The sequence below is a fragment of the Leopardus geoffroyi genome, chromosome B4 (genome assembly GCF_018350155.1).
Source record: "Leopardus geoffroyi isolate Oge1 chromosome B4, O.geoffroyi_Oge1_pat1.0, whole genome shotgun sequence".
NCBI lineage: Eukaryota > Metazoa > Chordata > Mammalia > Carnivora > Felidae > Leopardus > Leopardus geoffroyi.
This window is the reverse complement of record NC_059341.1, coordinates 94,578,571-94,601,824: the sequence shown is the minus strand read 5'-3', so window position 1 is coordinate 94,601,824 and position 23,254 is coordinate 94,578,571. Positions and strand designations below refer to the sequence as shown.

The window sequence follows — 23,254 nt, the reverse complement described above, 5'->3', positions numbered from 1 at the left end:
CCCTCAGAGATTCTTTGTTTTGTTTTGTTTTTTAAGTTTTATTTAAGTAATCTCTACACCCCTCATGGGTCTCAAGCTCATGACCCTGAGCTCCAGAGTTGCACATTCCTCTGACTGAACCAGCCAGGTGCTCCTTACCCCCAGATCCTGATATAATTGGCCTGGGCATCAATACTTCCTGCAACGCTTTCTAGGCAATTCTAAAATGTATTAGGGTTAAGAGTTTACTCTTATGTGGATGGTTTAAATATCCTACCTACACTTTTTCTCTGATGTTCAAATGCAAATTGTCTACATTAAAATAGACCTGAGTAAAAGTTTCAAATAAAGTTGGAAACAATATTTGTCATCCCTTACTCATTTGGAATTTGCCAGTGAATACCTTGCAAGATATGCTTTTGTTATCCTTAAACTGTTTTTTCTCTTGAAAGCAACATGAGCATATTACTAAACATTTGAGGAAGAAGGAAGAAGAGAAGAAAAAGGGAGACACACTCATAAACTCACTATTCTACTGCAAGCACTGTGAGAATTGTGGTGTATTTTCTTCTCCCCCCCCCCATATTATCTGTACAGACAATGAATTAAATGATGGCTTAAAACCTGCAAATAGTTTCAGTATAAATTATATTTTATATAATATATATAACATAAATTATGTTTTCTGGACAGAAAAATTACTGAATCCTGTGACTCCCTCCTGTAGCCAGTTCAACATAGATTCCTATCCTCACCTCTTGGTCCAGCATTGCTCCTTGACTTGAAGGAATAAGACTTGGCTTGGCCAAAGTCACAGTGACCTCCTAACTGCCAAGCCCATTGGGCTCATCTCCAGCCCTATTTAACTGCTCTCTGCAGCATTTGGCACAGTAGAACCCTCTTCCCTACTTGAAGCCCCCATCCCTTGACTTGCATAACACCATCTGCCCCACGATTTTTCTCCCTGTTCCCTTCACTGGTCTTCTTTCTGGTCCTAGATGCTGGGGTTCCCCAGGGTTCCATCTCTGCCCCCTTCTTTTCTCACTCTGTCCTTCCTGGGATTTCATCCAAGCCCAAAGCCTCAGTTTACTATTTATGTGCTGATAACTCCCTGGAGGAGGCCTGATATACTGAAACTTCCAATAGGCCAAATGTATGGCAAGAAATAAAATGCAGAAGTCTGTTGCTAAGGTGCAGCAAGAAATTCCTTATATGGAGACAAGCTGGACATTTGAAACTGGGAGAAGCAATCAGATTCTGGAGATATTTGGAAGTATATGCAATAGAATTTCCTGGTGGATTAGATATGGGATATGAAAGAAAGGAGAGCCAAAGATGACTACAAGCTTTGGGGCCTCGGTGACTGGAGTCATGGAATTGCCATCATTTGAGATGTGGAGGGCTAGGGATGGAGTGAGCCTGGTGTTGGAGATGGAATGGAGTGGGAGAGCAGAAGAAGACATCTAGTAGACATACAGGTAGGGAAGGAGAAGGCAGATGGGTGTACAAGTCCAGAGACGAGGGCCGAGGCCTGGCTGGAGTATACAGGTGGGAGTCATAGGGCAAACAAGGCTGTAAGATCAGATGAGACAACCAAAGGAGAGAGAAGAGACAGATGGAGTCATAGGGCACTATACCAGTCGCATGCTGAGAAGAAAAGATGGGGCCAGGAGGTCCCCAAGGACTACCCCAAGCCCTGCCTAAAATAGGACAAAAGACAGCAGACTGAGCCCCACAATTCTGCTTCTCCTGACCTACAGACTCCTCACCCCTAGGGACTCTTGGGACCAGACATTGGCCTAGGGGGCCATTTCCACTTTACATGTCTGTGTAACCTCAGTGGGTGTATATTCTTTACAGGGTTGGAATAAAGTAGAATAAAACATAGCCTTTGCAGAGCCCCCAGTCATTATTCTCACAAAATCTGGAAACTGGACTGGCTTCTGTGGCCTACCCAGCTCACTCTCAATCTACAGTACCAGTCCAAGCCTCTCACCTGACCACTGCCTACTGACCATATTCATCCAGTGGGCCACGTGCCCCAAATGATGAAAGATCTTCATCTTCCTGCAAAAGCCTCTTCCCAGGTTAGGTGCCTTAACTCGATGGTTGGAGTGCCAAGCCACTCTTCTACCCATTCGCTCATGTCAGAAATTTGAGAGTCAACCTTACTGTTTTCTTCTCTCCATACATGTATCCACTCACAGATGATTCCATCTCGCAAATACCTTTCACATCTGCGCTCCTCCCCTCTAATGCCCACTGTCTTGGCTTGATCCAGGCTTCCAGGATCTGTTAAGGCTTAGGGTTATGGCTTAAGTGCGGAGCTGGTAGCTCTCTTTGATTTGAAAAATACAGATAAGGGGCACCTGGGTGGCTCAGTCTGTTAGGTGTCTGACTTGATTTCGGCTCAGGTCATGAGCCCAGGGTCGTGGGATTGACACCTGTGTCGGGCTCTGCACTGAGCTTAAGATTGCTTATGATTCTCTCAAGGGCACCTGGGTGGCTCAGTCGGTTGAACATCTGACTTCAGCTCAGGTCATGATCTCGAGGCTCATGAGTTTGAGCCCCAAGTAGGGCTCTGTGCTTACAGCTCAGCCTGAAGCCTGCTTCAGACTCTATGTCTCCCTCTCTGCTCCTCCCTGGCTTGTATTCTGTCTCCCTCTTGAAAATAAATAAGACATTTAAAAAAATCTTAAAAATACTTACCTGGCAGGGAAGATAACCATGATCACGAAGGTGGTTTCCCAGGGCAAGGCTTATCCTTTGCACTCCAGATGTGGTGACCCCTGCAATTTCCCCAAATGTGGGAAACTCGACAGCATAATTTGTGATAGTGAGGGAAAAAAATTAAAAAAGATTCTCTCTGCTCCCCTTCCCCACTTGCATTCTCTCTTTCTCTCTCTCTCAGAAATAAATAAATAAATAAATAAATAAATAAATAAACATTAAAAAAATACAGATAAAACTAGAAAATGAAATAACCTCAGGCCATTATTAAGGAAATTAACTTGGTTATAAAGATTACAATTATGTTTCTGAAAATGGACAAGGTTATTTTAAAAAGTTGCCATTTATTTTTATTACCTGACCTACTACAGATTTATTATTTTTTTAATGATAATTATCTTACTTTTCCCAAATAATCAAGAAATTGAACAGTTTTTTTTGTTGGCTCATTTTCCTTTTAATAACTGGAGCCTTACTATCCACAACTTAAACTATATCAATCATATAGTCTCCAACAACTTTTTTCTTTGAGTTTCCCAAAGGACTGGAGACCAAGGAGGCAAGTTCAGTTATCTTACACTGGAACACAATAAACTGAAAGGTAGAGGTCTATCATGGGGCAGGGTGGTGCATGATGGGGGCCAGCAAAGTAAAGATAGTGTTCTCACAACATGCAAAGTTAGTACCGTTATTTAAACAGCATTAGATGGATTGAAAAGCTCTCCTAAATATCTCTTTTCTATATTTTCTCATATTTCTAAATATAAATTATCATTAGCAAGTAATTATGGTGAATAATAATACTGTCACTTAATTTCCTGCCAGCTAAGGCCTGGCAGAGTTGAAGCAGGCTGAACTCAAGAGAGTGCAATTTTAGAACTGAACAATTAAACTCAGAGAAGATGGGAGTAGAGGGTTACCGTGGCAACCTGATCCCACAACCCTGTGTGTGGCCATATTGTTCCAGTGTCTGAGTCACAGAGGCTGGTTATTATGATTTATAATACGGGCAGTGTTTGGGTACAGATAGAGAGTTTCCCTTGTAGCAAGTTTAGAAAGGACAGGTACTTTGGAATCTGCAGACGAGGATTATATGATTTTCAGCCAAGTGACACCGAATTAATGAAAATAATTAGTAGTTGTTAATGACAGTGTGTAATTTTAATCTATTCCATAAAAATAATGGAATTATTGGCTTTGTAAAAAGAATTGCTTTGAAATTCAATAATTAAGTATAATTGTATAACCAGTATGACTAATTCATTCAATAATACTGATTAAATCCTAGCATTTGCTAACTCTGCTGTAGGGGCTGGGATTCAGTGAACAAAACGGGGGTGGTAAATAATACACAGTAAATAATTTAGGTATCAATGTGTTAGAATGTGGTAAGGAGTATGAGGACGAAATAAAGCAAGGCAGGGTGATTGGGAATGCTAGGGAGAGTAGGGATACAGTAGATAGTTTTAAATTGGGTTCTCAAGAAGGCCTCATGGAGAAGATGCCATTTGAAGAGACTAGAAAAGGTTGGGGTGGAGGGGAGCCATGCAGACATGTGGGGAAGAACATTCCAGGCAGAGCGAATACCAGGGCAAAGGCTCTGAGGTAGAGGCATGCTTGCTATGCTCAAGGAGCAGTAAAACAAAACAAAACAAAAATACTGGAATAGAGTGAGTGAGAGGGAGGATAGTAAAAAGTGAGATCAGTAACAACTGGGCAAGATCCTATAGGGCTTGGCAGGTCACTCTAAGTGTTTCGGCCTTTATTCAGAAAGAAATAGGCAGCCACTAAAAGATTTTGAGCAGAGGAGTGACATGACCAGTTAGGAGCCAATAACAACTAAGGGGGGGTGGAGAATTATGGTGACCAGGGAGTGATGAATGAAACTGGGGAGAAGCAATCAGATTTTGGAGACATTTTGAAAGTATATGCAATAGAATTTCCTGGTGGATCAGATATGGGATATGAAAGAAAGGAGAGTCAAAGATGACTACAAGCTTTGGGGCTTCAGTGACTGGAGTCATGGAATTGCCATCATTTGAGATGTGGAGGGCTGTGGATGGAGTGAGCCTGGTGTTGGAGACGGAATGGAGTGGGAGAGCAGAACAAGACATCTAGTAGACATACAGGTAGGGAAGGAGAAGGCAGATGGGTGTACAAGTCCAGAGACGAGGGCCGAGGCCTGGCTGGAATATACAGGTGGGAGTGGCAGGGCAAACAAGGCTGTAAGATCAGATGAGACAACCAAGGGAGAGAGAAGAGACAGATGGAGGCATAGGGCACTATACCAATCACATGCTGAGAAGAAAAGATGGGGCCAGCAAAAGACTAGGGAGGAGCCAGAGAGATAAAAGCAAGAGAGTTCAGAGGCCCAGAAACCAAATGAGGAGAATATCTCCAGGAAGAGGTCATTGGTGCCCTTCACTCATCACAGTGATGGAAGTGAAGCCTGATTGGGGTGGTATGAGAGAATAGCAGTCAAGGAATTAGGGACAACCTGTTGACAGCTCTTTGGAGGAGTGTTGTTTTGGGATGTTAGCTAGAGGGAAAGTGGGGTCATGAGAAGGTTTTTTTTCCAATTTTGTTTACTTTTAAATTTTCGATAGGAGATTTAAGATGGATAAAAACATAGCATGTTTTGGGGCACCTGGGTGGCTCAGTCGGTTGAACGTGGGACTTCAGCTGAGGTCATGATCTCACGGTTTGTGAGTTCAAGCCCCGAGTCAGGCTCTGTGCTGACAGCTCAGAGCCTGGAGCCTGCTTCGGATTCTGTCTCATTCTCTCTCTGCCCCTCCCCCGCTCACACTCACACTCTGTCTCTCTCTCTCTGTCTCTCCAAAAAAAAAAAAAAAATTTTTTTTAAATTAAAAAAAAATAGCATGTTTTTCTACTATGTGTATGTAAAATTACTGTTTCATATTCCTGATTATTTTATATTGAAATTTATCTTCCAGACACTATAGACCCTTTCCCTAGGACCTCCAATTAGTTAAGCCTTTGTCCTTCACTTGGGATATGGACACTTTCCTGAATACATTAGTGTTTTATTCAGCCTGGATAACATGGTCAGGGGTGCCTGGGTAGCTCAGTCGGTTGAGCATCCAACTGTGGCTCAGGTCATGATCTCGCTGTCTGTGGGTCAGAGCCCTGGGTTGGGCTCTGTGCTGACAGCTCAGAGACTGGAACCTGCTTCGGATTCTATGTCTCCCTCTCTTTCTCTCTCTCTCTCTCTGCATCCCTGCTCACACGGTCTCTCTCTCAAAAATAAATAAACATTAAAAAAATGTTTTAAACATGGTTAATTTTTTTTTTTTACATTTATTTTTGAGAGACAGAGCGAGACAGAGTGCGAGCAGGGGAGGGACAGAGAGAAAAGGAAACATAGAATCCAAAGCAGGCTCCAGGCTCTGAGCTGTCAGCACAGAGCCTGACGCGGGGCTTGAACTGACAAAACCATGAGATCATGACGCTTAACCGACTGAGCCACCCAGGCACCTCTTGTGGTCAGTTTTTCAATGTGGAATTTCTCTGAACATGGAGTAGGAATGCCCCCAGCCTTTCTGATATGCCCAATGAGTCACTCCAACACGAGTCCATCCGTAATATTCTTAGTCTCTGTTCCTAATCTCTAGTCCCACAGTGATGCTGAAGGAAGACACAAAAATGCAGGTATGATCTGCCACTCACACGTCACATCCAGCCCAGCCAGACCCTTGGCACTGTTCCCCATTTCCCGTATCTCTTGTTAGTTACCTATTGAATTGATCCCAGGGACCGTTTTAGTGTAGGCCAAGTGGGGCCATTTGCAGGACGTGTGCTGCCTGGAAGCTCTACGCTCCTGGCCAAAGGAGAGGGTGGTTGTGAAATCCTGCGTCATCCTGTAGCCCAGCGCAGAGGCAGTGCTCCAAGGCAAGCAAGAGAGGGGTGTGTCTTTTACACAATAGCGGCAGCAGCTGGCATTTGCAGGAAGGCACGGAGAAGCGATGCAAATCTCTTAAAAAATCTGTTCAGTGTGACGATGCTCTTGGAGAGTGAGCTCTGAGAAATAACAGGCAGAAACTGAGAATCCTATTCTGTGTGCACAAACCCCTGCAGCTGGATTTGGCCATTCAGAAGCTGACAGGGAGAGAGTGAGGCCGGGGGAGGGGGGTGTGGGTGGGTAGACGGTTCATCCTGGGTATTGAGAGAAAAGGAGCCACCCTGCATTGGGACTGAGAAGTTTTCTTTGCTGCCCAGGGACCTCCGGTGTAGATTTGAGTTAATCATGCTCCTTGGCTTGCTTGAGATCTTCCTCCCCAGCCCTACCTAACCATCCCAGCAGTGCCTTCCTGAGTGGGGTTACTTACAGTTCTGACGACACACACACACGCGCACACACACACACACACACACTTTAAAGTTAGCTCATAGTCATAAAACTATAACAGCATATAGCGCTTATTCCATTTTGTGCGTTCGGTTGTTAATCCGTTTGCTATTTTCCAAAAGTTGTGAGTTAAAGAATCCTACTGAGGCATAGTTAAAGGCAGATGGAAACTGGGTGGCACCAGGGCACCTGGGTGGTTCAGTCGGTTAAGTGTCTGACTTTGGCTCAGGTCATGATATCACAGGTCGTGAGTTAGAGCCCTGCATCGGGCTCTGTCCTTGCTCACGGCTCAGAGCCTGGAGCCTGCTTTGAGTTCTGTGTCTTCTTCTCTCTCTGCCCCTCCCCTCCTCTCAAAAATAAACAAACATTAAAACAATAAAAATTAAATTAAAAAAAGAAACTGGGTGGCACCAACTAACAATTGTAGGCAAGATTTTGGTGCCCGGGGTGAGCATTTACTCTCTCATTCAGTAAATATTTACTGAAAAGTCCACTACACATTTTTATTTTTCTTTCAACTTATAGAACTATGACATTTATCAAGTATTCACCTGGGGTGCTTTTCTGATGAAAAATCAACTCTCCACCTCCAACTGGGTGTCCTAAGATTCGATTCAATTCTGACACTAACTACTCAGAGTTAGAGCAAACTGCCCAGGTTCGGGACTCAGTTCCACAAGATTGTCCCCACTTCAGACACCAGTTGTAGATTGAGGGCCACCAGTACATCTGACCAACTGGTTATAAATCAGAGGTTCTCATGATCCCTTCCCCATGTTCCATAATTTGCTAGAATGGCTGCAGAACCCAGGAACACACTCTACTTATGTTTACCAGCTTATTATAAAGGATACAACTTAGGGACAGCCAATGGAAGAGATGCATAGGCAAAAGATGCCTAGGGGTTGGGGGGAGGGGGACACAGACCTTCCACGCCCTCTCCAGTCATGCCATCCTCCCAGCACTTCCGCATATTTACCAACCTCATTCAAAAGTTTGTATATAGCTCAATCTCTACCCCCATCTTCTTCCCACGGGGGTTGGTGGGTGGGGCTCAAAGTTGTAATTTTCTAATCACTTGGTCTTTCTGGTGACCAGCCCCATCTAGTTGATCTAGGGGTAACACCCTAAGTCACCTCATTAGTATAAACTCAGGTATGATCAAAGGGCTTGTTATGAATAATAAAATACATCTCATCAGTCAGGAAATTTCAAGAACTTTTAGAGCTCTGTGGCTGGAACCAGAGACAAAGACGGCGTAGATTTTTGTATTCCACCACACCACCATTTGTCCAGATCCCTGACTCAGGTCTGAGCCTCATTGCCTCAACTGTGGGGAGTGTTGTTGGCAGTTGACACCTTTCAGCCTCTGGGAATTGCCATCAACTGAGGACAGTCGCCTCATCCAAGGTCACATAACATCTCCGAGGAATGTCAACTGGCCTATAGGGTGGAAAACAGAGCTATTCTGAAGGACTTTGCCAGCTCCAGAGCTCACTGTGACCACAGTATAGTTCAACTTTCTTCTCTGCCCCCTTCTGTTTTCTTCCCTCCCCCATATTGATCCCAAGGGCATTCTCTAAAAAAACTCCTGCACACAAGCCTCCCTCTCAGAGCCAGTTTCCCACGTAAGACAGCAGGCATTATGCTTGGCACTTTACATCTGACACGTATTTTAATTTTCCTAACAGCCAATAAGGTAGACATTATTGCCACGTTAGAGAAGAGAATACTGAAAACTAGTGAAGTTGAATAGATTTCCCAAAGTCCCAGAGCTAAGAAAGTGGCAGAGGCAGGATTTGACTCAAGGCCACCTAACTCCAATGCTATGCTCTTGTCACTGTGACACCTCAACCTACTAGTTGCTTTACCTGTTCAGGTGCCACCCAGAGCCTGGGCCAATCTGGTGGGAAGTGGGGGGGCGGGGGAACGCGAGGCACTGGGGTCAGGTCGGGAGGGTGTTAAGAATGGCTGAGCCGTGAGGAAGCAAGGAAAGCAAGGAAGGAGTCAAGGTGGGAGGCTGAAGAAGTCAACTCTTCTGCCAGACTGGGGAGGCTGACATTGAGATCCATAGGTAGGAAGAGTCCGAACAAAGTAGGGGAAGAAGAATGAGTTGAGGGAGCAAACAAGTAGAGCAGCTTAGTCTTTTTTGTTTGTTTGTTCATTTTATTTATTTTGAGGGAGAGAGAGAGCGAGAGAGAGCGAGCAAGCATGGGTGGGGGAGGGGCAGAGAGAGGGAGGGAGAGAATCCCAAGGAGGCCCCGTGCTGTCAGGCTAGAGCCCGATTCGGGGCTGGAACTCACGAACTGTGAGATCACGTCCTGAGCCAAAACCGAGAGTCGGAGACTTAACGGACTGAGCCACCCAGGCGCCCCAGCAATTTAGTATTAGTCTGAAACCCAGAATTATGCTCTGTGGACCCTGGAGTGTCACTGGGTGGGCACATCTTTCAAGGAACTAAAATAAATGCAACTTTGGCAGTTTCCTATAATTATTATGCATTTTTGTCATTTGAGAAAATCTACTTTTGTTTCTAGAGTTGCCACCAGAGTAATTTATTACACAGATACTAGGAAATGTCCATGTATAATTAAAAAGAGGGTTCACTTACCTGTTCTGCCATCTTGCTCCTAATTCTACATTATTAAATGTTTAATTGTGGTCTGCAGTTTAAAAAATACTTCTTTGTCACATGAGGAATCATTATGCATCTAGAAGGTGTAGGTTGGCAAGTACATTTATATTTTTATTTCTTTCTGCCTTCCTGCCAGGTTCATCCCTCCATTAAGCCTTTAAGGAACACTTATTATGTTAGACTGCGGGCAAACAAAATCAATGCAACACAATTCCTGTCGAGGCATTAACAGTCCAGTGGGAGAAACAGACGTTTAAACAATAACAACAATGACAAAAAGGCATATATAGCAAAGCTCTGAGCGCCCATTGAAGGGAGCCACTAAATCTGATGGGGATGATAGTCTTAGAGTGGCTTAAGGGAAATATCCCTAAGATTGGAAATCAAGTAATAGTGAGAGCAAAACCAGTGTTAAAGACAAAATTCAACTGAGTAAATTTCAAGATCTAATTGGCTTTACTGGGATTCATGAATTGGGCAGCATGCCATCTAGCAAGTAGAGGGGAGCTGCAAAGGGCTACAGAAAGGTTTCTAAAGACAGGATAAGGACGACATAAGCGGGAACAAAAGGGTTATTTGGGGTAAAGTCACCTTTGAGGACAAAAGGGTCTCATTAGGTCAATTACCTCATCCTTCTTTGGGGGATAGAGAGGACCCATGTGACCTTGCTGGTGCTGACCATAAAATTCCTGACTGACCAGTTCAGACTATGTTTCCGGGGGGAGGTTGAAAGGGCCATTGGTTTAGGTATTAAGCCCTGGTTTGGTGTCGTGGCCTGACATAAGTGACTCCATTTTGGGTCTGTAGTTTTCTTTTTGATGCCGGTAAGAATTCACGATGGATAAGATTAGCCATCAGGAAAAATTATCCAGTATGCTGTCTCCTGTGCTTACACTCTTCAGTGGTTCTCGGCTGTCCTTGGGAGTAAGTTCAAACTTCTTACCGTGACTCTCTGTCATCCCTGCTTGCTTTCCCAATTTCATCTCAGGTTCCCAGTGATTTGTAAGCCCTTCAAAGTTTGAGAATCCCCTGGGATCATACATGAGGGCTTGGTGTTTGTGCCAGTAAGAGTCTTTTAGCTTCAAATGACCTAGATCAGCTTTGTGAAGCTGGGACTAGGATTTGCAAACCAAACCGGGTATTGCCAGCTGGCTCTGCCTATAGGGGAACTAGAGGGATATGTCTGGGCTGGAGGCAAAAAACGTGACTCGCCCTCCCTGTGTCCCTCCTGCTCTAGAGAGCCTCACCCCTGCAAAGCTGTTCCGCAGGAGCCGGCCCCTCCTTTGGCAGCAGTCGAATCCAGTTGGCAGTTTTTCCAACATCTGCAGAAGCGGCTTCCTCATGCCTCCTCGGAGACACCAGCACCGTCAGAGGTCCGAGGGGCTAAATGTCCCCTTTTCTACATTTTTAAGTTTTAATGATTCCAGCTTTTTCTCTTTGTTCCCCCAACCTTAGGAGTGGTAGGTGCCTTAGGGCAATGGTTCTTAACCAGGGGAAAGTTTGCCCCCTGCCCAGGAGACATTTGACAATGTCTGGAGAGATTTTTGGTTGTCACAGTTCAGCATTAAGTGTGGGCAACACTACCGGCACCTAGTGAAGAGCAGCCAGAGAGCCAGAAGGGCTGTTGACCGCCCCACAGCGCAGGGGACAGCCCACACCACAAAGAATTATTCGGTCTAAAATGCCAACAGTGTTGGGGCGCCTGGGTGGTTCAGTCGGTTGAGTGTCCAAATCCTGATTTGGGCTCAGGTCATGATCCCAGGCTCGTGGGACTGAGCTCTGTGTCAATCTCTGCTCTGGGTGTGGAGCCTGCTTAATTAATATTCTCTCTCCCTCCCCACCCCTTGCCCTTCTCCCCTGCTCTCTCTCTAAAATTAAAAAAAGAAAAAAAAGGTCAACAGTGTCAAAGTTGAGAACCTCTGTTAATTTTTCAGTGACTTTTATACACAAACAAGTCTTTATATTAGATTCCTTCTGGCCAAATAATTGCATGGTTTTTTTTGACTGAACCCTGACTGGCTCGGCTCTCAATGTTGAAAAAAGGAATCAGATGATTAGGGGGAAGTGGAAGATACCCATGGTTGAATCTCAAAAAATACAGTTAAGTATAAATGGCTTCAACCTTCATGTATCATGGTATGAATTAAATACATGATATCTAAAATGTCTAAAGTGGATAAATCAAGAGGTAGTGGTATTATTTAGGAAAATACAACTTTTCTTTGGGGTGGCGCCTGAAAAGGTGAAGGAGGGGATTGTGGCTTTTCATTGTAAGCTCTTCTACACTATTTTGAAAAAGCCCATGATCGTGTATTATCTTTTTAAAATTTATTTATTTATTTATTTTTGGGGGGGGGGGAGCAAAGAGAGGGAGAGAGAGAATCCCAAGGCTCTGAGCTGTCAGTGCAAGCCTGACGTGGCACTCGATCCCAGGAACCATGAGATCATGACCTGAGCCAAGATCAAGAGTCAGATGCTCAACCAACTGAGCCACCTAGGCATCTCTCATGTATTATTTTGATTAAAATATTTTAAGGAAGAAAATTCTATTACTTATGTACTACTCTACAAGTATCGTACAAGTGAAGCCTCAAGCTGTGATTGACAGATGTGTTTTGTTTGGCCTTCACTGTATTTGTTAAATGGCCAATATTGCAAAAAATGTTTTGCATGAAAATCCAGTTTAAAAAAATTTTCCTGAAAAATCAGAGAATTTGGCAGTAACAGGCCCTCGTTTGCATATGGCAGCAATCAGCTATGCTTGAGTGGCTGCCCACCTCAGACAAAGTGTGTGCTTTCCATTTTGCCACAGTCCCCCACCTCTCCTGCTTCCTTCTTGATTGAGTATTCTTGCCCAAGGCTGGCTTTCTTCTTTTGGGCTACTGGCTTACCCTTATAGCCATTGGAGTTTGCAACTCCAGATGTACAGTAATAAATAATCTTCATTGTCTTGTACCATAGTAGCATCAGCATACAAAGCAACACAAAAGGGATCTACATGAGTCACTGGTTCAGGATTGGCATGGGCCTGGTACCACTGATTTTAAGTGAAGGAACAAGAAAGGCTCCTCTTCGCATCAATTTGTAATAATTTATGTGCCAGCATTGTTCTAAGTGATTTACACATTAATGCACTCAATCCCCACAACAGTTCAATAAAATAGGTAATAGTAGCCATTTTACCAAGAAACCAAGTCCCAGAGAGGTTGAGTAACTTATACAGTATCACTGAAGTACCCTCCACAAGTCATCTATTTTTTTAAGTTTATTTATTTATTTTGAGAGAGAGAGAGAGACTGCAGGAAGGGCGAGAGAGAGAGAGAGAGAGAGAGAGAGAGAGATCCTAAGCAGGCTCCACACTGTCAGCTCAGAGCCCGATGTGGGGCTCAAACTCACAAACCATGAGATCATGAGCTGAGCCAAAACCAAGAATCCGAGGCTTAACCGACTGAGCCACACCCAGGTGCCCACACAAGTCCTCTATTTTTAACCAATATTAAAAAAAAACAACCCATGCAGCTAGTTCAGTTGGTCTTTGTATTAGCTGGGACTGTTTATGCTCCAAATATCAGAAAGCCAGCTCAAACCGGCTTTAAAACAAAACATCTCAAATGTGGATTAACTGACTCACACAGTCAAAGCCCAGGATGTCAAGACTGGCTCTGGCCCCTGCGTGATTGCATACAGCCAGTTCTTTCTTTCTCTCTCTAAGTCAGATTCTCTTTGTATGTTGACTTCACTCTTTTGAGTTCCTCAGTGTGGTGGGTGTTGCAGGCTGGAAAGAAGACCCTTATATGAAGTTTAATGCTCAGCATGTTTATTCAGGAGTACCGTCAGGACTAATGCCTAGGGAAGGGAACAGCAGGATGCAGGATTGGGTAGAGGAAAAAGTCAAGCTATGGTGCAGACCCAATGGCAGCCTAGGCTGACCGCATAAGAAAGCATGGAGCTGGAATGGCCTGTCAGAAGTGTCCCACACTGGACTGAGATGACCTTGCTCCTGGGTCCATCATTCTTTGCATGTAGGCTGCCCAGGGAAGGGAGTGACCTTGGGCAAGGAGGCTGTCTGTAGCTGAGGCAATTCCTGAAGGCTGACAGCCAAAAGTTATGTGCCAACAATACTCCCAGCAGCTGGGGGCAAGTCCTTTGCTGAGGGGGAATCTTGACCCGGCATCCAGTGGGGGATGTGACTGTCAGCCGTTCTGGGGTCACATTCTTCTAGATTTTCATCTCAGGATAAAGAAAGATCTTCCTTGAACTCCAACAAATTCTAGAGAAGGACACTGGGTCAATAATTTGGCCAGGGGGTGAGTACTGTGATGGGCACATTCTTGGTCACGCCCATCCTTGGGGGCAGCCAGGTGAAATTGGGCTGGCAGTCTCCCCAAATCCTCTAGAGTCGGGGAACAGCATTTTCCCAACGGACGAGGTGGTGGTGCCATAAGCCCAAGAAGAGGGAGGGAGTGCGCTATGTGGACTGAAACAGTAGCTGCCACAAATTCTCCCTTTATTGTTTCCCAGTTCAGTCTTTTGACTTTGACCTGCTCCCCGATGATGCTGGCAGCCATACCTTTTACTCAGCTGGAAACCTGAGAAGGGCACACAGCGAAGGAGGATAAAAGTCAGCTGGCCCCTCCAGGCCCACAGGAGTAAAGGATCATTCGTTTGACAGCCTCGTAACAGAGACTCTTAATTGGTTCTCGGCTTTGACAGAATGTTGCCCCACCCCCAAGCAACCAAGGAGAAGGTGGTGAGTCAGCAATTTAATAGTCTGTCTTGACCCTGGAGCTTTTAATTTTTTTAAATGTTTATTTTTGAGAGAGAGAGCAGAAGCGGGGGGAGGGCCAGAGAGACATAAAATCCGAAGCAGGCTCCAGGCTCTGAGCTGTCAGCACAGAGCCCAACGTAGGGCTCGAACCCACAACTGAGCCGAAGTCAGACGCTTAACCTACTGAGCCACCCGGGCGCCCCTTGACCCGAAAGCTTTAACCTAGCTTGGTACATATCCAAACTGTGCCTGCCAACTCACCAAGGTAAGGTGCAAAAATTCTCCTGTGTTAACGGAATGTCATCTCAGATCCCCTTCATTTGCTCCTGATCTGCTTCCTCTTAATACTCATCTCTGTCCCTTTCCCAAATTTTATCTTCACCTTATGATCCTTTTCCTTTCCTTGACCCTGGTGTTTGCCTTGGATCTTTCTGATGCTGACTTTTGGCACCTGCTCCCTAAGATTGATTGCCCACATCCGTCCTAGTCAACCCCTTGGTCCCCACTAATTTGGCAGCCCTCTCCTATCTGCTTGTTCCCTTATAAAGGGGACACAAAGGGTCTCAGAATCTATACTCTGTACATCTATGTGGTTTTAAATTCTTTGAAAAAAATCTAAAAACCTCAAATGGATAAGCACACAGTGATTAAAAAATAGAGTTGTGCAAATAGGAAAAGTCAGAAATCTGCCAAGAAACAGTAATGGTTATCTGATGGGCTTCCCCTGATCCAGGGTCTGATCTTGCAGGTGACTGTACATGATCTTGTCAGTTGGTTATAGTTAGAGATGGTGACTTATACTACTGAAGCTTCCCAAGAGATGGAAAATTATAAATAAGAGTGATAATTTATTATTTTACAGAGAAAATGTATCTACGAAAGGGACTAGACACTTGAGCCTCCTTGCCTGAATATTCTCTCCTTTATGGCAACATCCGATTTTGGCACATTTTATAAGGTAATAAGGAAAAGGGCAACCAAATATGTACATGATTTCAGTAATCTTCAGAGCAACGAGGTTGACATGGATGAACTAAACCATTGGGTGGCAGGCAGTGCCACCTTGTGGTAGCTCCAAGTGTCACTGGCCAGCTGAATCAGGAAAGGGCACGGTTAGCGTATGACAGGATGGCTTGAGTGTCTTTGTGATATGTAAAATTATAGTTTGCGTAACATACGCAGGAAAGTCAAGAACTACCTCTGCTTTTTGCACTGAATTAACATGTGTTTAGCTCTCGTGATGCCCTCACCCAGGTCAAGTCTCGCTGGCCTCAGAGCCATTTTGCCTCTCTGAGCTGTATATCTCTGAGCAGTTAATGTAATGTGTTTACATCTCAGAGGGGAAGTTTATTTCCAAGCACTTGGGGGGACAACTTGCCGTCTCCCCTGTGTCCAGACCATGTGGCTTCTGCTATTACAAAGTCCAGGAAGTGGGGCCAGGCCAGCACTCTTGTGATGCTATTAGAGGGTGCACCATGCTGACTGGATCTCTTGAATAATCCATACGCTTCTACTGTGCCATCTTCTGCCCCCCAATTACCTCCAGGGATGGCCAGAGACCTGCTTCGCTCTAGGAGTTATTTCCAGTTCCTGTTTCCTTTGCTTCATGCTGGGTAGCTGAATTACCTGGCTCATCCCCGTCATGATTTTTTAACAGGTGCCTAACTTCCTGCTGCGTTGTCTGCGTGCCCCGTGCTTGGAGGTCCAGTTTCTGTTCAGAACTTGAGTGGAAGTTCTGAAATTAGACTGAGTCTTTTTGCCCATGCCTGGTTTTTGATTATCTGTCCCAGGGAGGGTACCTGGCTCTGACCTCTGTGGATCTGGTTGCTCCTCTCCAGCTCCCGCTTCCCTCCTCTCCAGGTATGCTGTAGGGCCAATGTTACAAGTAGAAGACCCCAAACCCTTGCTTTAAAAAAATTGCTCTTTGCCTAAATGTCCATCAACTGATGAATGGATAAAGAAATTGTGGTTTATATACACAATGGAATACTACGTGGCAATGAGAAAGAATGAAATATGGCCTTTTGTAGCAACGTGGATGGAACTGGAGACTGTGATGCTAAGTGAAATAAGCCATACAGAGAAAGACAGATACCATATGGTTTCACTCTTATGTGGATCCTGAGAAACTTGACAGGAACCCATGGGGGAGGGGGAGGAAAAAAGAAAAAAAAAAAAAAAAAGAGGTTAGAGTGGGAGAGAGCCAAAGCATAAGAGACTCTTAAAAACTGAGAACAAACTGAGGGTTGATGGGGGGTGGGAGGGAGGGGAGGGTGGGTGATGGGTATTGAGGAGGGCACCTTTTGGGATGAGCACTGGGTGTTGTATGGAAACCAATTTGACAATAAATTTCATATATTAAAAAAAAATACATATATATAAAAATAAAATAAAATAAAATAAAATAAAATAGAGGACTCAGTGAAGACAAAAAAAAATAAAATAAAAAAATAAAAATAAAAAAATTGCTCTTCAAGCCAATGTGACCTAGAATCTCTGTTTTGATGCCACCTTCTCTCGCAACATAGTCCTCCAGTGCTGTATTTAGTGTTATAGTTGAGGTCACACGCATTTTCCTGGCACAATCAAACAGGACGCAAAAGTGCCATTCTTGCAAGAAGTATTAGGAGTTGTACTGTATTGCACTCAGTTTCTTCTTTGGTTTAATAGTTTTGCCCCATTATTGAATAAATGATGAACAGGATAAAGGAGGAAGAGGATATAGGAAGAATATGGCGCATTTTCGGCATTGTACAGGGATGTTCAGGGCAAATTATGCTCAGAATTTTAATGCATTCAAATTCTACCTGAATTTATCAGTTCTATCCATTGGGTGCTTTCTTGCATGCTCTACTTAACTTCCATAAATGTATTCTGTAGTGTAGGAAATTCGGATAGAGGTTCTCCTGCATTATGTGGCTCCTCTAGTACATTCCTTATCAATTTCCCCTCAGATTCTCTGCCTCAGCAATACCAAATGCCATTTATGGTCTCAAATACACCATGTTCTTTCTCACTTCTGACTCTTCTCTTGTTACGCCTGAAATAGTGCCTGTACTCCTTCCAACCTCTAACTGTTGGTCTGGTAATTTCTACCAATCCTTCACATTTCCATCCAGCGATGGAATACTGTCCCTAAACCTTATGTCCAGATCGGCTACCCCCTTGGTGTGCTCTCATAACCAGGACTTTCCCAGGGCACCCACCTAAGAGTGTGCTAAAACATCATTGGAAACTCAACTCTTACATAGCTGTGGAGATGAAAATTGGTTTCATGCCTACTGTAGTAAACAGCACTTTTGAGCAGAACCTTTTAGAAAAAATTAAATAATCGTTCTCTTTCGCACAGACCTAATGCTCTTGAGCATTGTTACAGTATGTATATCTAGTAGCTGTGAAGGCAGCAGAAATTCTGAAACTGAACAGTATGTAGTGATATTTATAGTGAATGAATGACTTATTGTATTTTCTAATTTTTTTAAATTATCAATTTTCCTCCCCCAAATGTGTGGGACTCGGAAACCCAAAGGCAAACTTGGGAAATAATTATAAAAAAGTGAAAAATAAAAATCTTTGCAAAATCTCTCAGAACTTTGATTGGCTTTAACTTTCAGCTAGTAAAAGTGAGTTAGTTAAGTAAATGGCCCTAAGCCTACTTTTTATTAATGTTCGTTCCACTACAATATTGTATATATCACATGGCATACATGCCTATGGAATAAAAGTGTAAAAATAGGGGAGGAAGGGATACGTAGGAGGTTTCAATGGTATTTCTAGTAGGTTGTTTTCTGATTTTTTTTGCAGTTTTATTGAGATATAATGACATAATATTGCATTAGTTTAAGGTATACTGCATAATGATTCGATATAGGTAATATATTACGAAATGATCCCCACAGTAAGTTTAGTTAACATACATCACCTCATGTAGTTATAGTGTTTTTCTTGTGATAAGAACTTTAAAGATCTACTCTTTCAGCAATTTTCAAATATTTAATACAGTGTTGTTAACTACTGTCACCATGCTGTACATTATATCTCATTTATTAATCTTATAACTGGAAGTTTGTATCTTTCTACCACCTTCACCCATTCCCCCCACCCCGCTGTAGTGTTGTGTTTTTTTTTTTTTTTTTTTAGTTTATTTGTTTATTTAAGTAATCTCTACACCCAACTTGGGGCTCGAACTCATGACCCCGAGATCAAGAGTCATATGCTTCTCTGACTGAGCCAGTGAGGTGCTCCTGTAGTGTTTTATTTCTCAAGTGGTGTAATGGATATATCAGTGTTTATTATGTTCTTTAAAAAAAAATAGCTTAGGGGCGCCTGGGTGGCGCAGTCGGTTAAGCGTCCGACTTCAGCCAGGTCACGATCTCGCGGTCCGTGAGTTTGAGCCCCGCGTCAGGCTCTGGACTGATGGCTCAGAGCCTGGAGCCTGCTTCCGATTCTGTGTCTCCCTCTCTCTCTGCCCCTCCCCCGTTCATGCTCTGTCTCTCTCTGTCCTAAAAATAAATAAAAAACGTTGAAAAAAAAAATTAAAAAAAAAAAAGTAGTGTCAAGTTAACAGCCTCCCAGGAAGTATACGTCTCATTCTTGTCATGCCCGTGGCATTTTGTACTTCCCCTCTCTTGGCTCTGATTACAGCAGACTGTATTTTAATTGCCTGTGTACTTCTCTTTCTCTGTCTCACCCAGTGTGCTGTGAACCCTTAAAGGGTAGGGGTCACTGATTCTTCGCTGTTGTCTGCCAGGCCCAGGTGCAATGTTAACACAGAATCGTCGGTGCTCAATAAATATATGTTGAATAGGTAGGTGGCTAGATGGATATAGGGCGGGGCAATGTCCTCAAAGCAGCCAGCTAAGCAGTGCCAAAGTTCCAGCCCATAGGTTTCTGCCATTGACTTCTCTCATCCCTCTTCCTCCTATAAAAATCTCAAGAGGCTATTTAAGTAATAGGCCACATGGAGAATATACTCATGATTTGAACATGAGGCAAAGCCTCATCCACAGCTATTGTTCCCTAAGGAAGAGCTCCCCCTGGGAGGTTCATAGTGACTTGGGTCACCCTGCTGGTGACTTTGGAAAGGAAGGGTAGAGGTACTCTCATTTATTCATTATGTACCATGCGCTAAGAACCATGGTCAGCCCTTGTGTGTATAATATTCTTATTTAGTTCTTACAACCATACTGTAAGGTGGGTTTTATTACATCCATGTATACGATGAAAAAATGGAGCTTCAGAGAAATGACGGACCTTGACCAAGCTATATGCAGTAAGAGGTGGCCCCCAGGCTTACTCTCAGGTCTGGCTGGCACCAATGCCCAAGCATGTTCCTTCTACTACACACTCCATACTTAGAGACAGAATGCTTTGACCTGAAAAGAACTTTAGAGGTTGTTCATGTAATCCACTTTTTGCAATTAAAATAATTTTCTCAAAAAAAAAAAAAAGAGAACTTGGAACATTTCTCTTGCCAAATAGGATTTTGCAAATCATGGTTTTGCCAAGAGAAACAAAGAATGCTCAATTATCCTTTGAGTCTGTAATTGATTGAGCAACTCTTAAACTTAGCCAGGTACCTTTTTGGCCATATTGGATGAGCGAGGCATGTCCTGCCATCCTCCGTATCTGGGGCATGCATTCTGGCTCAGCTCTCCATAGCATAGGGATTACTTTTGTTGGTCTCTAAGGGTAGCTCACTGGCCTGCTTCACCAGTACTTCAGCCTCCAGATCAACTCATTTACTTATTAACTAACATTTATGGCAAATTTGAGATCCGCCAGGGCCGGGGCTGGGAATTTTACCTGAATCATCTCAGTTAATCCTAACTGTGACCCTATGAAGAAAGTAATATAATTAACCCCATTTGATCTCCAGGGAAACAATAGCTTCCTCACGGAGACTGTAATTGGTAAACTTGGATTGGGGTCCAGATCCGTGTGAATCCAGAGCCAGTGTTTTTACCACACCTTTATGAGTTTGCCCTACAGACAACACTCAGTCATGATGTTATGACATACACACACTGCGCTCTGAACAGCTTGCATTATTGCCTCCCCTTGGTCAGCATTTCCTGTTGGCCTGAGTTGTATGCAGTAGAGCTGTGGTTTATGGAACTAACAGGCACATCTCCAGAATCACAAATCCCTTTTGTCATTAGAAAAGATTTCCTTTGTCTGGATTTTTAAAGAGATTTTCCTCGGAAAGACTCTCTTCGTTGAGCAAACGCAGAGAATTCTGTTTTCAATATGGGTGCTTGAGAAAAAAAGAAAAACACAACACAAATCTTTTAATGTTAGTGGCTGTTACCAAAACGGTTCTCTACTGTAAGCAGAATGGTTGAGGTTGAAACCATTTTTGTGACTTTTCAGTGAACAAGATTAATTTGGAGGGATTTATATCGTGCCTAGAACTTCGCCACCACACACTGTTTATTTGTTTTTAAATTAAGAGGATTTATTTCTTAGGTAACACAAATATAAACAGACAGTAGGAAACACCCTCAGGACTGAAACTAGAGAAGTCGTGGTATAATGCAAACAGCTGCAGGAGAAATTTCTTGAAATTCTGTTTATGATCACCTTTTGGGAGATGCAGAAAGGAAAGCAGATGTCAGCCTGCAGAACATTTTACAGAGAATTGTTTAAGATTAGGTCACCCTGAGTAGAAGCAAAGTAAAAGAGATACTTAATGCTTAGTTTGGAATGTAGGATGACTGGGGGATAATTTGGCATTGGTAAGACCCATCCACACAGACTCTTGAGCCAATGCCAATTAGAGGAAGGGGATTAGTGAGAAATTGGCCCTGCTCATATGGATAGGTGTGTGTGTGTGTGTGTGTGTGTGTGTGTGTGTGTGTGTGTGTGGTGCACTGAGCCCTAAACAAAGACCCTCCCCTTCTGAGGCAGTTGTTTTGCAGTGACATCATCAAGTTCTGACTCAACCCTTTAAACTTCCCATGTAGAAAAAGCAACCAAGAATAGCGACTCAGTATCAGTCCAGGCTACCCTAAAAGGGTCACTAATAGCACATCCATCCTGAGGGAAAATACCCAGCCTGTAAGGGCATCCTTGCAGCCAAGAGTCATGGAATATGTTGGGGGGAGGGACAGGAGTGAACAGAGCATGTGCCAAATACTTCCTATTATATCTCTCAGCCTGTCCCTTTTTTCTTTTTCAACAGTCTGTTGTGCTTGATTATATCTTACTACATGGGTAGGATGAGAAGGATTTTTGTTATCTATTTCTTTCTACAAAAACATCTCCAACTAACTCAGGGTTGCCATCTGCAATATAGCACTAGAGCAATCAGGAGAATGTAGGCTCTCTGCCTCCGCCACTACCTAGCTGTGTGACCTTGAGCAAGTCACTTACACTCTGAGCTTCACAGGGCTTATCAAGGAGTGGATTGGTAAAAAGATGATATCTAAGGTCCTTGTCAATGCTAAAACTTACAGGCCAACTTTCCTATAACATTCGGTCTGAAAGATTGCCCCACCTCATTTCACAGTGCCTAGCAATGAAGTAGTTTCTACATATGTTCTGTGAGCTGAGCCTTGACAAGTATATACCTACCTCCTTAAAAGAAACATTTGTGGAGGATTCACATGAAGGAACAAGTGGGATAGTTCCTTCCTTATAAATGTATTCCTTTTAAATGCGACATTTATTAAATAGTCTCATAGCCTTGGATGCTCATTTAAGGTTGTATTTTTTTTTTAATTTGTTCTTTTTTTAACGTTTATTTATTTTTGAGACAGAGAGAGACAGAGCATGAACGGGGGAGGGGCAGAGAGAGAGGGAGACACAGAATCGGAAACAGGCTCCAGGCTCTGAGCCGTCAGCCCAGAGCCCGGCGCGGGGCTCGAACTCCCGGACCGCGAGATCGTAACCTGGCTGAAGTCGGACGCTTAACCGACTGCGCCACCCAGGCGCCCCTAAGGTTGTATTTTTTTAAGTAATCTGTACCTCCAACATGGGGCTCCAACTCACAACCCCAAGATCAAGAGTCGCCCGCTCTACCAATCCAGCCGGCCAGATGCCCCGCCTTGGATACTCATTTAGATCTTACTGCATTTTAAGGAAATATGATACTGAATGAACGCTTACTCTTTATATAATCACTTATTTCACTTCATTATAACTTATCTATTTTCCATTCTGCTTTGCCAACTAAATTGGGAGCCCTTGAAGGTAGAAATCATGTTTTATTTATCTTTCTATTCCCTACCGCTGAGCAGAACATTCTGACTCAAAAATTACTTTTTGAATAAAAGATAATTAATTCATCACTGTCAATCTGAGTTACAAATGAGATTTGGCCCACTGCCTTCATGCATTGTTAAGAAGGGCGAGTAGCCTGGGATTCATGAGGTTCACCTGAAAGCTTTCTCTGGCTTCTCTTCCTTCCTCATTCACACAGTCTGTGGTGATGGAATGAGTGTATTGCAAAAAGGCTTCCCCAGATTATTGTAATATATACATTTCCCATCTTCCTGAGGGAAAAAGAAACACACACTCAAAAGTTGCATATTTCCAGAGTGTCTGAGTGGCTCAGTTGGTTAAGCGTCTGACCTCAGCTGAGGTCATGATCTCACAGCTCATGAGTTTGGGTCCCACGAAGGGCTCTGTGCTGATAGCTCAGAGCCTGGAGCCTGCTTCGGATTCTGTGTCTCCCTCTCTCTCTGCTCCTCCCTGACTCACACTCTGTGTCTCTCTCTCTCTAATAAATAAACATTGAGGGAAAAAAAAAAAGTCACATATTTCCGAGGCATTC

At 43.6% G+C, this 23,254-nt stretch overlaps 1 pseudogene; it reads left to right on the top strand.

The window, feature by feature from the left end:
* Positions 1–2,680: 2,680 nt before the first annotated feature.
* LOC123592349 lies at positions 2,681–2,857 on the top strand (annotated as a pseudogene).
* The last annotated feature ends 20,397 nt before the right edge of the window (positions 2,858–23,254 follow it).